Genomic DNA, 12,957 nt, shown 5'->3' on the forward strand with positions numbered 1-12,957 from the left:
ACTTTTGAATTTCAATTTCCTGTTTGGCCACCGTGGCAAGCTGCAGGTGACCATGCAGAGCTCATCAGCAGAGGTGACCATGATGGAGTCCCAAAATTGCAAAAGAGCTCCAGCATGGACCAAACGGGAGGTACGGGATCTGATCGCTGTATGGGGAAAGGAATCCATGCTATCAGAACTATGTTCCAGTTTTTGAAATGCCAAAACATTTGTCAAAATCTCCCAGGGCATGAAGGACAGAGGCCATAACAGGGACCCGAAGCAGTGCCACATGAAACTTAAGGAGCTGAGGCAGGCCTACCAGAAAACCAGAGAGGCGAACGGCCACTCCGGGTCAGAGCCCAAAACATGCCGCTTCTATGATGAGCTGCATGCCATTTTAGGGGGTTCAGCCACCACTACCCCAGCCGTGTTGTTTGACTCCTTCAATGGAGATGGAGGCAACACGGAAGCAGGTTTTGGGGATGAGGAAGATAGCTCACAGCAAGCAAGCGGAGAAACCGGTTTTCCCGACAGCCAGGAACTGTTTCTCACCCTGGACCTGGAGCCAGTACCCCCCGAACCCACCCAAGGCTGCCTCCTGGACCCGCCAGGCGGAGAAGGGACCTCTGGTGAGTGTACCTTTTAAAAATACTATACATGGTTTAAAAGCAAGCATGTTTAATGATTAATTTGCCCTGGCATTCGCGGCTCTCCTGGATATACTCCCAAAGCCTTTGCAAAAGGTTTCTGGGGAGGGCAGCCTTATTCCATCCACCATGGTAGGACACTTTACCACTCCAGGCCAGTAGCACGTACTCGGGAATCATTGTAGAACAAAGCATTGCAGTGTATGTTTGCTGGCGTTCAAACAACATCCATTCTTTATCTCTCTGTGTTATCCTCAGGAGAGTGATATGATTCATGGTCACCTGGTTGAAAATAGGGTGCTTTTCTTAAGGGGACATTCAGAGGTGCCCGTTCCTGCTGGGCTGTTTGCCTGTGGCTGAACAGAAATGTTCCCCGCTGTTAGCCACGGGGAGGGTGGAGGGGCTAGCCACACGCTGTGGGGAAGCAAAATGCGACCTTGGAACGAAAGCACATGTGCTATGTATGTAATGTTAACAGCAAGGTTTACCGTGAAAGAGTGTACCCATTGTTCTGTAAAATGTGTCTTTTTAAATACCACTGTCCCTTTTTTTTCTCCACCAGCTGCATGTGTTTCAAGGATCACAGGATCTTCTCCTTCTCAGAGGCTAGCGAAGATCAGAAGGTGAAAAAAATGCGATGAAATGTTCTCTGTGCTCATGCTGTCCTCCCACACTGACAGAGCACAGACGAATGCGTGGAGGCAGACAATGTCAGAGTGCAGGAAAGCACAAAATGACCGGGAGGAGAGATGGCGGGCTGAAGAGAGGGCTGAAGCTGAAAGGTGGCGGCAGCGTGATGAGAAGAGGCAGGATTCAATGCTGAGGCTGCTGGAGGATCAAACTAATATGCTCCAGTGTATGGTTGAGCTGCAGGAAAGGCAGCAGGAGCACAGACCGCCGCTACAGCCCCTGTGTAACCAACCGCCCTCCTCCCCAAGTTCCATAGCCTCCTCACCTAGATGCCCAAGAACGCGGTGGGGGGCCTCCGGCCACCCAGCCACTCCACCCCAGAGGATTGCCCAAGCAACAGAAGGCTGACATTCAATACGTTTTAAACTTTTAAAATACTGTGTGGCCTTGTCCTTCCCTCCTTCACCACCCCTCCTGGTGCTTCTGTCCTCCACTTCCCCTCCTGGGCTACCTTGGTAGTTATCTCCCTATTTGTGTGATGAATTAATAAGGAATGCATGAATGTGAAGCAACAATGACTTTATTGCCTCTGCAAATGGTGATCGAAGGGAGGAGGGGAGGGTGGTTAGCTTACAGGGAAGTAGAGTGAACCAAGGGGTGGGGGGTTTCATCAAGGAGAAACAAACAGAACTTTCACACCGTAGCCTGGCCAGTCATGAAACTGGTTTTCAAAGCTTCTCTGATTCGCACCGCGCCCTCCTGTGCTCTTCTAACCGCCCTGGTGTCTGGCTGTGCGTAACCAGCAGCCAGGCGATTTCCCTCAACCTCCCACCCCGCCATGAACGTCTCCCCCTTACTCTCACAGATATTGTGGAGCACACAGCAAGCAGTAATAACAGTGGAAATATTGGTTTTGCTGAGGTCTAACCGAGTCAGTAAACTGCACCAGCGTGCTTTTAAATGTCTAAATGCACATTCTACCACCATTCTGCACTTGCTCAGCCTGTAGTTGAACAGCTCCTGACTACTGTCCAAGCTGCCTGTGTATGGCTTCATGAGCCATGGCATTAAGGGGTAGGCTGGGTCCCCAAGGATAACTATAGGCATTTCAACATCCCCAATGGTTATTTTCTGGTCTGGGAATAAAGTCCCTTCCTGCAGCTTTTGAAACAGACCAGAGTTCCTGAAGATGCGAGCGTCATGTACCTTTCCCAGCCATCCCACGTTGATGTTGGTGAAACATCCCTTGTGATCCACCAGTGCTTGCAGCACTATTGAAAAGTACCCCTTGCGGTTTATGTACTCGCCGGCTTGGTGCTCCGGTGCCAAGATAGGGATATGGGTTCCATCTATGGCCCCACCACAGTTAGGGAATCCCATTGCAGCAAAGCCATCCACTATGACCTGCACATTTCCCAGGGTCACTACCCTTGATATCAGCAGATCTTTGATTGCGTTGGCTACTTGCATCACAGGAGCCCCCACAGTAGATTTGCCCACTCCAAATTGATTCCCGACTGACCAGTAGCTGTCTGGCGTTGCAAGCTTCCACAGGGCTATTGCCACTCGCTTCTCAACTGTGAGGGCTGCTCTCATCTTGGTATTCTTGTGCCTCAGGGCAGGGGAAAGCAAGTCACAAAGTTCCATGAAAGTGCCCTTACACATGCGAAAGTTTCGCAGCCACTGGGAATCGTCCCAGACCTGCAACACTATGCAGTGCCACCAGTCTGTGCTTGTTTCCCGGGCCCAGAATCGGCATTCCACCGCATGAGCCTGCCCCATTAGCACCATGATGCCCACATTGCCAGGGCCCGTGCTTTGAGAGAAGTCTGTGTCCATGTCCTCATCACTCTCGTCACCGTGCTGACGTCAGCTACTTGCCCGATTTCGCTTAGCCAGTTTCTGGTGCTGCATATACTGCTGGATAATGCGTGTGGTGTTTAATGTGCTCCTAATTGCCAAAGTGATCTGAGCGGGCTCCATGCTTGCCGTGGTACGGCGTCTGCACAGAAAAAAGGGGCGGAACAATTGTCTGCCGTTGCCCTGATGGAGGGAGGGGCGACTGACGACATGGCTTACAGGGTTGGCTTATAGGGAATTCAAATCAACAAAGGGGGTGGCTTTGCGAGAAACTGAATGGCCCCCTCAAGGATAGAACTCAAAACCTCAAAGATAGAACTCAAAACTGGGTTTAGCAGGCTGTTGATTTCATGGAGGGAGGGAGGGAGGAGAAAATGAATACAAAACAAATCTGGTCTATTTCTTGTTTTGAGCCACTTCATCTATCTTTATACATCTTGCTGGCAGCAGACTGTGCAGTACGACTGCTAGCCAATGTCAACACCTGGGTGCTCGGCAGAAGACGGTGCAGTATGACTACTGGCCATCATCTTCTGCTACCTGCAGATTAAAAGACAGTGCACTGCCGGTAGGACTCAATTGCCATGAGACGAAACAAGGGAAATGACCTGGCTGAGTCACTCCCATGTTTGCCCAGGTGCCTGGTTAAAAGAGCACCCAGGACTACGTCGACGACGGCCACCAGTCATACTGCACTGTCTGCTGCCAAAAGGCAATAAACTGCTGCTGTGTAGCAATGCAGTACCATGTCTGCCAGTACCCAGGAGACATACGGTGACGGTTAGCTGAGCGGGCTCCATGCTTGCCGTGGTATGGCGTCTGCACAGGTAACTCAAGAAAAAAGGTGCAAAACGATTGTCTGCCCTTGCTTTCACGGATGGAGGGAGGGAACGGGGGCCTGACAATATGTACCCAGAACCACCCACAACAATGTTTTAGCCCCACCGGGCAATGGGATTTCTACCCAGAATTCAAATGGGCAGCGGAGACTGCGGGAACTGTGGGATAGCTACCCACAGTGCAACGCTCCAGAAGTCGACGGTTGCCTCGGTACTGTGGACACACTCCGCCGACTACCTGCACTTAGAGCATTTGTGTGGGGACACACACAATCGACTGTATAAAAACGCTTTCTCCAACACCAACTTCTATAAATTCGACCTAATTTCGTAGTGTAGACATACCCCTAGTGACTGGACCCCTTATGTGAATTTTGACCACTGATCTGGACTGTCCTTTGACCTGTTTGACTCCTGGGAATTACAGCTTTCACAATGGGCTCCTGATCAATGACTGGGGCTCCTAGGAACTACGGCAATACAAATAATAATTAAAAATAAGATGCATGTCTGCAATCATTGAGGAAGGGAGAGGAATTTTTCTAGGTGGTTCATTGAAATGCAACCAGCAATCATAGGATGGCCAAAGACTGGATGTTAAATGCTTTCCAGGGTTGTGAGGCACCTTGCCACCACCCCACCCTTAGTGTGACAAAATCTTTGTCTGTGCCTGCTGCGGTTCAGCTCTCTCAAACCACCAGTCTCTGGCAACACAAGAACTGTCTTCAGGCCTCTGAAGGCCTCACTCTCTGTTTAGGTTAGCAGTATGGTGCACACCAACTCCCAAGTCCTCCAAGCATCCCTCTGGAGTGCTCAGCCCCTGCTCCTCTGAATGCTCACAAGCTCCTTGACCAGTGATTAACAAATTTATTTGAGCATAAGCTTTTGTGAGCTACAGCTCACATCATCGGATGAAGTGAGCTGTAGCTCACGAAAGCTTATGCTCAAATAAATTTGTTAGTCTCTAAGGTGCCACAAGTACTCCTTTTCTTTTTGTGGATACAGACTAACACGGCTGCTACTCTGAAACCTGTCCTTGATCAGAGGTTCTCAAACTGGGGGGTACGGAATGTAGTTGTGAGGGGGGCGGGGCATGAAAAGATTTGAGGGAAAAAAAACTTACAGCACACATTCAGAGCTGGGCAGCCAGAGAGCAGTGGAGAAGTAAATGTGGAATGGTACCCTTACTTCTGTGCTGCTGCTCATCGCGGCACTGCCTTCAGAGCTGAATGCCTGGCCAGCACCCACTGCTCTCCGCTCTGCCTTCAGAGCTGGGTGGCTGGAGAGCGGCTGCTCCCTGCCAGGCACCTACTCTCTCTCTCTCTCTCTCTCTCTCTGTGTGTGTGTGTGTGTGTGAGAGAGAGAGAAAGAAGGGGGGCATGATCTAATAAGTTTGAGAACCACTGTCCTTGATCCACTATTCCCAAAAGAATAGTATACAGCAGCTTGTGAAGATTTCTATTTAACCTGCTGCACTTATAGTGAAAACAGATTCAAGTGATAGCAAGTAAAAATACTGGAAACATAATATGCTTTCTAGAGCCTAAGTTTAATTAACAAGGTACTTCCTATCTCCTGTAAGATAACTTGACCCAAGTCCTTTTTGCAGCTTTTTCACCCAGTTTGGCTGAAATCTCATAAGATCAAGCCTAGTGGTGGCTTGTTTTCCCAGATTGAAGGAATGAGAGTATACCTCTGTAGCCCTCAGTTATACCCCTAAAAGTTTATTGTCCTTACCTGTAAACAGAGCTCTCTCCTGCTGGTTCACTGCTTCCTGTAAATTTCCCCTCTTCGAAGATTTCAAAATTAGCAGTCAGCTCAGATTCTAAATGGATGCCCATTGTGAACCACACAATTTACTTGTAAACAGACAGATAGATAAACATTTCTTGCCTGAAAGAAAACCTGCTTTTCACCTTTCTACTAACCAGTGCCTACTCACAGACCTGAAGAACATGATTTCGGTATATATACATAATTCCTTATTCACCATCTGTACATATGTTTTGCAACGATTATGAAGACCAGTGCGACAGCATTCGTTAGACAACCTACATGACATTCTTTTGGTGAACCTAGGGGATCTGTGTGCCCCTGTGTACTCCTGTGCCCTCTGCTGATTGGCATCCAGAGGTTCCTGGGTCATAGGACGTCCTTGAAACAAGATCCATTAGAATGTGAAATAGTCTCCTAAGAAAGATGATAGATCCCCCAGTCACCTAACTCATTTCAAGCAGAAAAGGACAAAGTGTATTTTGAACTATAGTACAGAGAACAAAGGCAGGCTCATGTTACCACATTTGGGTCTGAGTCTGTGTGACCAAGCAGGATTCCTCTGGATAACTATCACTGTAACAGAAACCTCACTACAGGGAAATGTACAATACTAGAAAAATTCTCACCAGCTACAGAAAAAGAAACCATAAACCAGAGGCGGAAAACGAGAGGATCAAAACATAGTGCAAATCCGAAGAAGAGCAAATGTGTAATCATTGTAACTGAGCTGCACAGAGACTTTCTCCAACAATGTGTGAGATATAAGGAAGTGCAAAGAAGAGTTTTTATCAAGTCATCAGAAACAAAGATTTTCCACTCAGAATCAGTGAGTAAAAAATCATACCAAAGGGTTGGGGAAAGGACAGAGGTGTCAGAGACAGCATCCTGCTATAGAATAATCTGCCACCAGGCCAGGAATAGACACTTGGGATCAGACCCCAGACACAGTGTGCAGCCCCATGCTGGGCAGATCATACTCAACTCTGACAGATACAGGAGGAGTCTGCAACCTATATACTTGGGCAACACTCATGAAGCTTTTCTTGCCTCTAAAGCATTACTGAACTGAACTAAATGGTATGGCTCACTCCTTGCATGCAATAGGAAGTGACACATACATCCAAGTGCAGGAGAAGGACCTTTGTGTCTGGAATGTTTGGGACCCTCCTGTGGAAAACGTATTAATATTCTCCTGAAATCCATAGCCTAAACAAAGGCTCTTGCCTACTGAAACCAGCAAGATGTCTGGCTGCAGTACCAGGACTGGTCACAAGAGGACGGTATGTGCTCATCAATATGCTTTCCTGCAGGTGGCAGCAGCCCTGAGGAGCTCACAGATCAAGTCTGTGTGATCCAGAGTCATTAGTGATAGTAACACAACAGCACACATGCTACATCAGGGCAGGGTCCTTGATTCTCTGCTACTTGGAACTGGCCATGGCCATGGCCATGTACATGTACCACAGTCAGGCATACAGGGGAGGGGAGGAGAGAGACTGCCACTTTTGGGAGCAGTAGAGGCAAGGATTAAGAATCCAAATTGCCACATTTAGGATCACCTGGGGGATGGATACTGTCACATTCACAACCACTAAGGGAATCAAACTGCCTCTTGCAGAAGCACTAGGAAGGGTGGAGAAAACACAAACTGCCACATTCAGGAGTTGGGTGCAATAGAAACTACCACAACCAGAAGTAATGAGGAAACAGAAACTGACATTCAAGCTTTGCAGGTGTGCAGTGACAAAATTGCCATATTCAGGAACACTATGTGGAGAACAGAAATAGCAGCAGAAGAAAAGAAGCTATCCTTTTCAGCTGCATACTTGAGAGTGAAGGACTGCCACAATAGGAATTCATTCTGTCTCTCTCACACATCCCCATCCAGGGCAATTGGAATGGTGGTTATGGATGGGCTGAGGGTAGTGGCATAAGGGTTGAGCTGGTGGGGACCGTATTGTATAAACGATTCTCAGAAAGGAAAAATCTCTGCTCCTTTGTGACACAGAGTTTTTTTAATTCAATTAAATAAGATGATTTGGCTCTTTTAAGCCTTTCCCTACTAAAATCGCTGCTGTGTCTGAGCTGGATTCACGTTGATCCTGCCAGTGAGACAAGTTGAGCTCACTCCTCTTTGACTCAACTGGCTCTGAGGCGAGACTGGAACTTTGTTTCCCCCCGCACTTTGCTAGTACTGGGAACCCCAGTTCAAAAGCTTGTTTTGACCATTCAGTGATCACTGGTGTGTGTGAGGAGGGGATGTGTGGGGAGACCCAGATGATGCTCTGCCATGGTGTCAGATGTAGCATGGCTGTCACTCACAAGGAGCCCATGCTGACATTCTCAGGGTGATGAGAAAAGTGCTAGATTATAAAGACTAGAGAGAGACTATAAAGTCAGAAAGCTAGTGAGCACAGAATAACTCCTGGGGTAACAAATCAGCTTTCCACTCACCCATCCTCATAAATGTTCTGGTGCAGTGAGTGTAAGATGGCAGCACTGATGGCAAATTTCCAGGGAAGCAAAGGTGGGGGAGGCTAAGATAGCGTCACTGCCTCCCCCAGTTGTGGCTCCCTATAAAAGCTCCACCACTTCTTCCACCAGCTCTCCCTGTCCTGCTCTCAGGCAGTGATCACCTGTATGTGCATCATCAAACTGCTACTTGCAGCTGGCGAGCCACAGCTGAAAACACAGCTTACTTTGTTCAGGGTCAGAGCAGGGGGATATTAATTAGAGAGGGGGGTATTTTGAGTGTGGGGGGAGGGAGATGGCTGAGGGAACATTTATGGGGGAGGACTGAGAGGGGCTTAGAGTAAACTCACAGCCAGCGAATTAAAGGAAGTTTACTGGCTGAGCCAGCTGTTAGAGATGACAGCAGTGTTTTATGGGACACATCACCACTGTCACAACCGATTCTGCCTGCAATAAATGGGACTCAGTCTTCACTTAGCCCTAGAACACCCACAGGTAAGTGCCACCATCATCATCGGAGAAGCCTCTCCTGACAATGTACTGAAGCAGTTTCATGTGTGACATGAAGGTGCATGTCAGCTGATTGAGGGGGATCCCTACCCGGCTGAATTTCTCAAGTGTAGCCAAGACCCTTGTCTTTACTGAGATTTGTGGAAGTCTCCTATCATCACACTAGGTCCAATGCAGCTCCACCAGTGGGACCTGTAGCGTAGGGAGGGCTCAGATGTTCTCATCCTTCGGTCATCTAGTCTTGCTCTGAGCTGGCCTACTTGATGCAGTGGTAAAAGCACCTCAGCCCTCCCTGCACTGTGGCACCCACTGGTGGGGCTACACCGGAGCTGGTGTGATGGTGGGAGAGTGTAAATTAAAACTCAGCAGAGCCAGCCATTATAAGCAGATGGCTGTTTGGCAGCTTATGTAAAAAGAAATTGTTGGTCTTGGTCTATTTCTTAGTGGGCAAATGCTTGGTCTGGTGCTTAGCTTAGAGGTCAGGCAGTTAGGACTCATGGGTTCTAGTATCAGTCTTGTCACAGACTCACTGTGTGATCTTGGACAAGTCCCTTCCCTGCCTCAGTTTTCCCCGCTGTCCTAGCAGGATCATGGCACTGACTATTCTTCTCAAGGGGTTGTAAGGGTTAATCTGTTGGTGCATGTACGGTCCTTTGCAGAGAAATGTGACTGATATTCTTCCCCATAGCCATCACCAAGCAAATGAGAATGGCAGGGGTCCACTGGGTCACAGCTGCTGCACAAACTGCCCATGAAAGTCTAGGCTCTGCTAATCAACACAGTGTAAGATGAACATGCTGCAGGAAGAGCCAAAGAAATGGGATTATGTGCAGTACTGCTTTTCCTTCCAGGGTCTTGCTTGTGAGGGACACAGGCATAATGAAGGCCAGCAAGATGGAGCTGGGTTTGTTCCAATCTTGGCTCCATGCCCCATTGTCAGAGAGAGATGGATCAAGGAACAGACAAAATTGGGATGTGGACTCAGTGTGGGGGGCTGTGTATCTGTGAAAGACAGAGAGAAAATGTATGTCTCACATGGGTTTGTGTTGGGGTACATGTACTTGGTATGTGTGTGTGCTGGGAACATGTGTGATTGCACATCTCTTAATTTAGATACTTATATGGGCCCCATCACCTTAAGGTCTAAGCATCTGTGTTGAAACATCCTGTTGGAGGCATGTAGTGTGCATTGCTTGTGCGACGGAGATCCATGTATGTGTTGCAGATGTGTGCTGTAAGAATGGTGTGGGGGTGTTAGGAATGTGTATAGTATGTTGGGGAAGCATATGTGTTGTGAATGTGTATTGCGTGCACATTGTATGTTGTGTGTTGCATGTGTTATACCTGGGGAGTGTTTTGTGCACAGTGTGTGTTGTGCATTGTGTTGTGTGTGGCATGCTGTATACATTGGACATGGGGCATATGTGCTGGAAATGGCTGTATGTAACAAAACAAGAGGATATTTTGTGGTTAAATGAGGCGAATCATCACCATGGTAACTGTGCTCTCCTCTCCAGATGCCAGGCTGCTAAAGGATGTTTGTGTGGCTGAAAGCCCCAAACTCACCTCACATCTTCAAAGGGGCCTGCAGTCTCCAGGCTGCATGCTGTACTCCAGGCCGTATGGGGGATGGGGACTCCCCACAATCCATGTTCTTAGTGGGAGTGGGGCACTGTGGTCTCCAGGGTAGGGTCCAGATGGTGTGTTCTCTGGACCTGGAAGTCCCATGATGTACTGTATGGGGTGGAGGGCCAGCTCTCTCAGGGTATGTCTACACTGCAGTTAGACACCCGTGGCTGGCCCATGCCAGATAGGGTTGCCAACTTTCGAATCGCACAAAACCGAACACCCTAGCCCTGCCCCTTCCCCAAGGCCCTGCCCCCACTCACTACATTTCTACTCCCTTGGTGGCTTGCTCTCCCTCACCTTCACTGGGCTGGGGCAGGGGGTTGGGGTGCAGGAGGGGGCAAAGGCTCTGAATGGGGGTGCAGGCTCCAGGGCGGGGCCAGAAATGAGGGGTTCAGGGTGCAGGAGGGGGCTCCGGAATGGGGCCATGGGTTGGAGTGCAGGGGGGGTGAGAGTTCCAGCTGGGTGTGCAGGCTCTGGGGTGGGGCTGGGGATGAGAGGGTTGGGGTACAGGAGGGGGCTCTGGGCTTGGGCAGGGGCTCAGGGTTGGGGTGTGGGCTTACCTTGGGCAGCTCCGGTCAGCGGCGCAGCAAGGCTAAGGCAGGCTCCCTGCATGTCCTGACTCCGTTCTGTGGCCCGGAAGTGGCCAGCAGGTCCAATTCCTAGGCGGCAGGGGCCAGGAGGCTCCGCACACTGCTCTCGCCTGCAAGCACCACCCCCGCAGCTCCCATTGGCTGCAGTTCCTGGCCAACGGAAGTGTGGAGCCAGTGCTCAGGGCGGGGGCAACGCGCGAAGCTCCATGGTCCTCCCCTCAGGAGTCAGACCTGCTGGCCACTGCCGGGGTGCAGCGCAGTGTCAGGACAGGTAGGGACTAGCCTGCCTTAGACATGCAGCACTGCCAACTGGACTTTTAACAGCCCCGTCGGCAGTACTGACCAGAGCCGCCAGGGTCCCTTTTCAACCGGGCGTTCCAGTCGAAAACTGGATGCTTGGCAACCCTAATGCCAGATAACTCAGGCTCACGGGGCTTGGGCTTAGGAGCTGTTCAACTGCAGTGCAGAGTTCAGGCTCGGGCTGGAGCCCAAGCTCTGGAACCTTCCAACCTCATGGGATCCTAGAGCCCGGGCTGCAGCCCAGGTGTGTAAACCACAATTAAATAGTCCCTACATCCAAGTCAGCTGGCATAGGCCAGCCAGGTTTTTAATTGCAGTGCAGACATACCCTCAGAGGTTGCACTTTCTTGGGGCAAACGTGGTCACGTTGTGCTCTCCAAAGAGCACTTACTCCATTGCACTCTCCACTCACATCCTGCACTCAAGAATCCATGCTCAAAGGCCAGAAAGAATAATGAGCTGAGCAACTGACATGCTGGTCCCACAGGAGTGCTGTCTTATGAGGCCAAGGTGTCACTGTAGACTATGATGATCTAGCTACTGCCTAGTCTCAAGTCCCTGGCTCTGTGCTAGGACAGGGTTGGACCCACTGTTGAGCATGGCTAGAGGGGAAGACTCAGTGGTCCTACTTTCCACCTGACCTGCCCATTTCAGCATCTTTTCCTGGGGCCACATTCTTTCTTGATTTGCTAGGGGTGTTTTTAAAAGGTGCCCTGAGGACCTGCCTCCTTCTCCCAATTTCCTACTCCCAGAGCAAGCTTCATCACAGCCTACTGGTAGGCTTGTGGCAATAAAAGAGAAGCACCTAGCCCAGTGGTTCTCCAACTTTTGTACTGGTGACCCCTTTCACACAGCAAGCCTTTGAGTGTGACCCCCCTTATAAATTAAAAAATAGTTTTTATATATTTAACACCATTATAAATGCTGGATGCAAAGCGGAGTTTGAAGTGGAGGCTGGCAGCTCGCAACCCCCCATGTAATAACCTCATCACCCCCTGAGGGGTCCCAACCTCCAGCTTGAGAACCCCTGACCTAGCCATTTCAGAGTGCTGAGTCACCATGTTCAATCTTTCTGTCAGAGAAGTGGTAAAACCAGAGAGACTTATTGTGGTCATTAAAGAGCCCGTGGTACCATTTTTGTATGAGAGTCAGGGTGTTGACCCCAATTCGCTACCGAAAATCTTCCTGTGGAATTAATATAGATTATTTTCACAAGCATGCTGGACACTTTACAGGACAAAGGAAACCAAGTTCTATTTTCTTAAGGAGCGAGTTGAAAACGATGGTGGCTTGGGGATTTTCCTTTGCTTCCTGACTAAACAATTTGGCATTACTACACAGCTGTTAAACAATTTCCTCATTCCACCCCACAGGTGGCTGCATTTCAGGGATGGTGCAGTGGTCCCTTCATACAGTAGCTTCACTAAATCACATTGGCATGGAGACCTGTTGTAAATAATTTTTTTAAAAAAGAGCCTTTATTAATAGGCTTTATTAATTTATTTTGGCAACTATAATTGAAATGATTTACAATGATGCTCAGGAACATACCAGAACATAAACTAGAGCATCTCCTAACTAAATCTCCTAACAATAATGAAGTCTTAGTAACAAGAGATGCTACTTAATAATTGCTGAGCAGTGGCCTGGACACTAGATCTCAGCTAGATGAATCCACTGGACAATGTTTTTCTCTCTCCTCCTTGCTGCTTTTATGGTACA

Source organism: Natator depressus, chromosome 6 (assembly GCF_965152275.1).
Source record: "Natator depressus isolate rNatDep1 chromosome 6, rNatDep2.hap1, whole genome shotgun sequence".
In the NCBI taxonomy this organism is placed as follows: Eukaryota; Metazoa; Chordata; order Testudines; family Cheloniidae; genus Natator; species Natator depressus.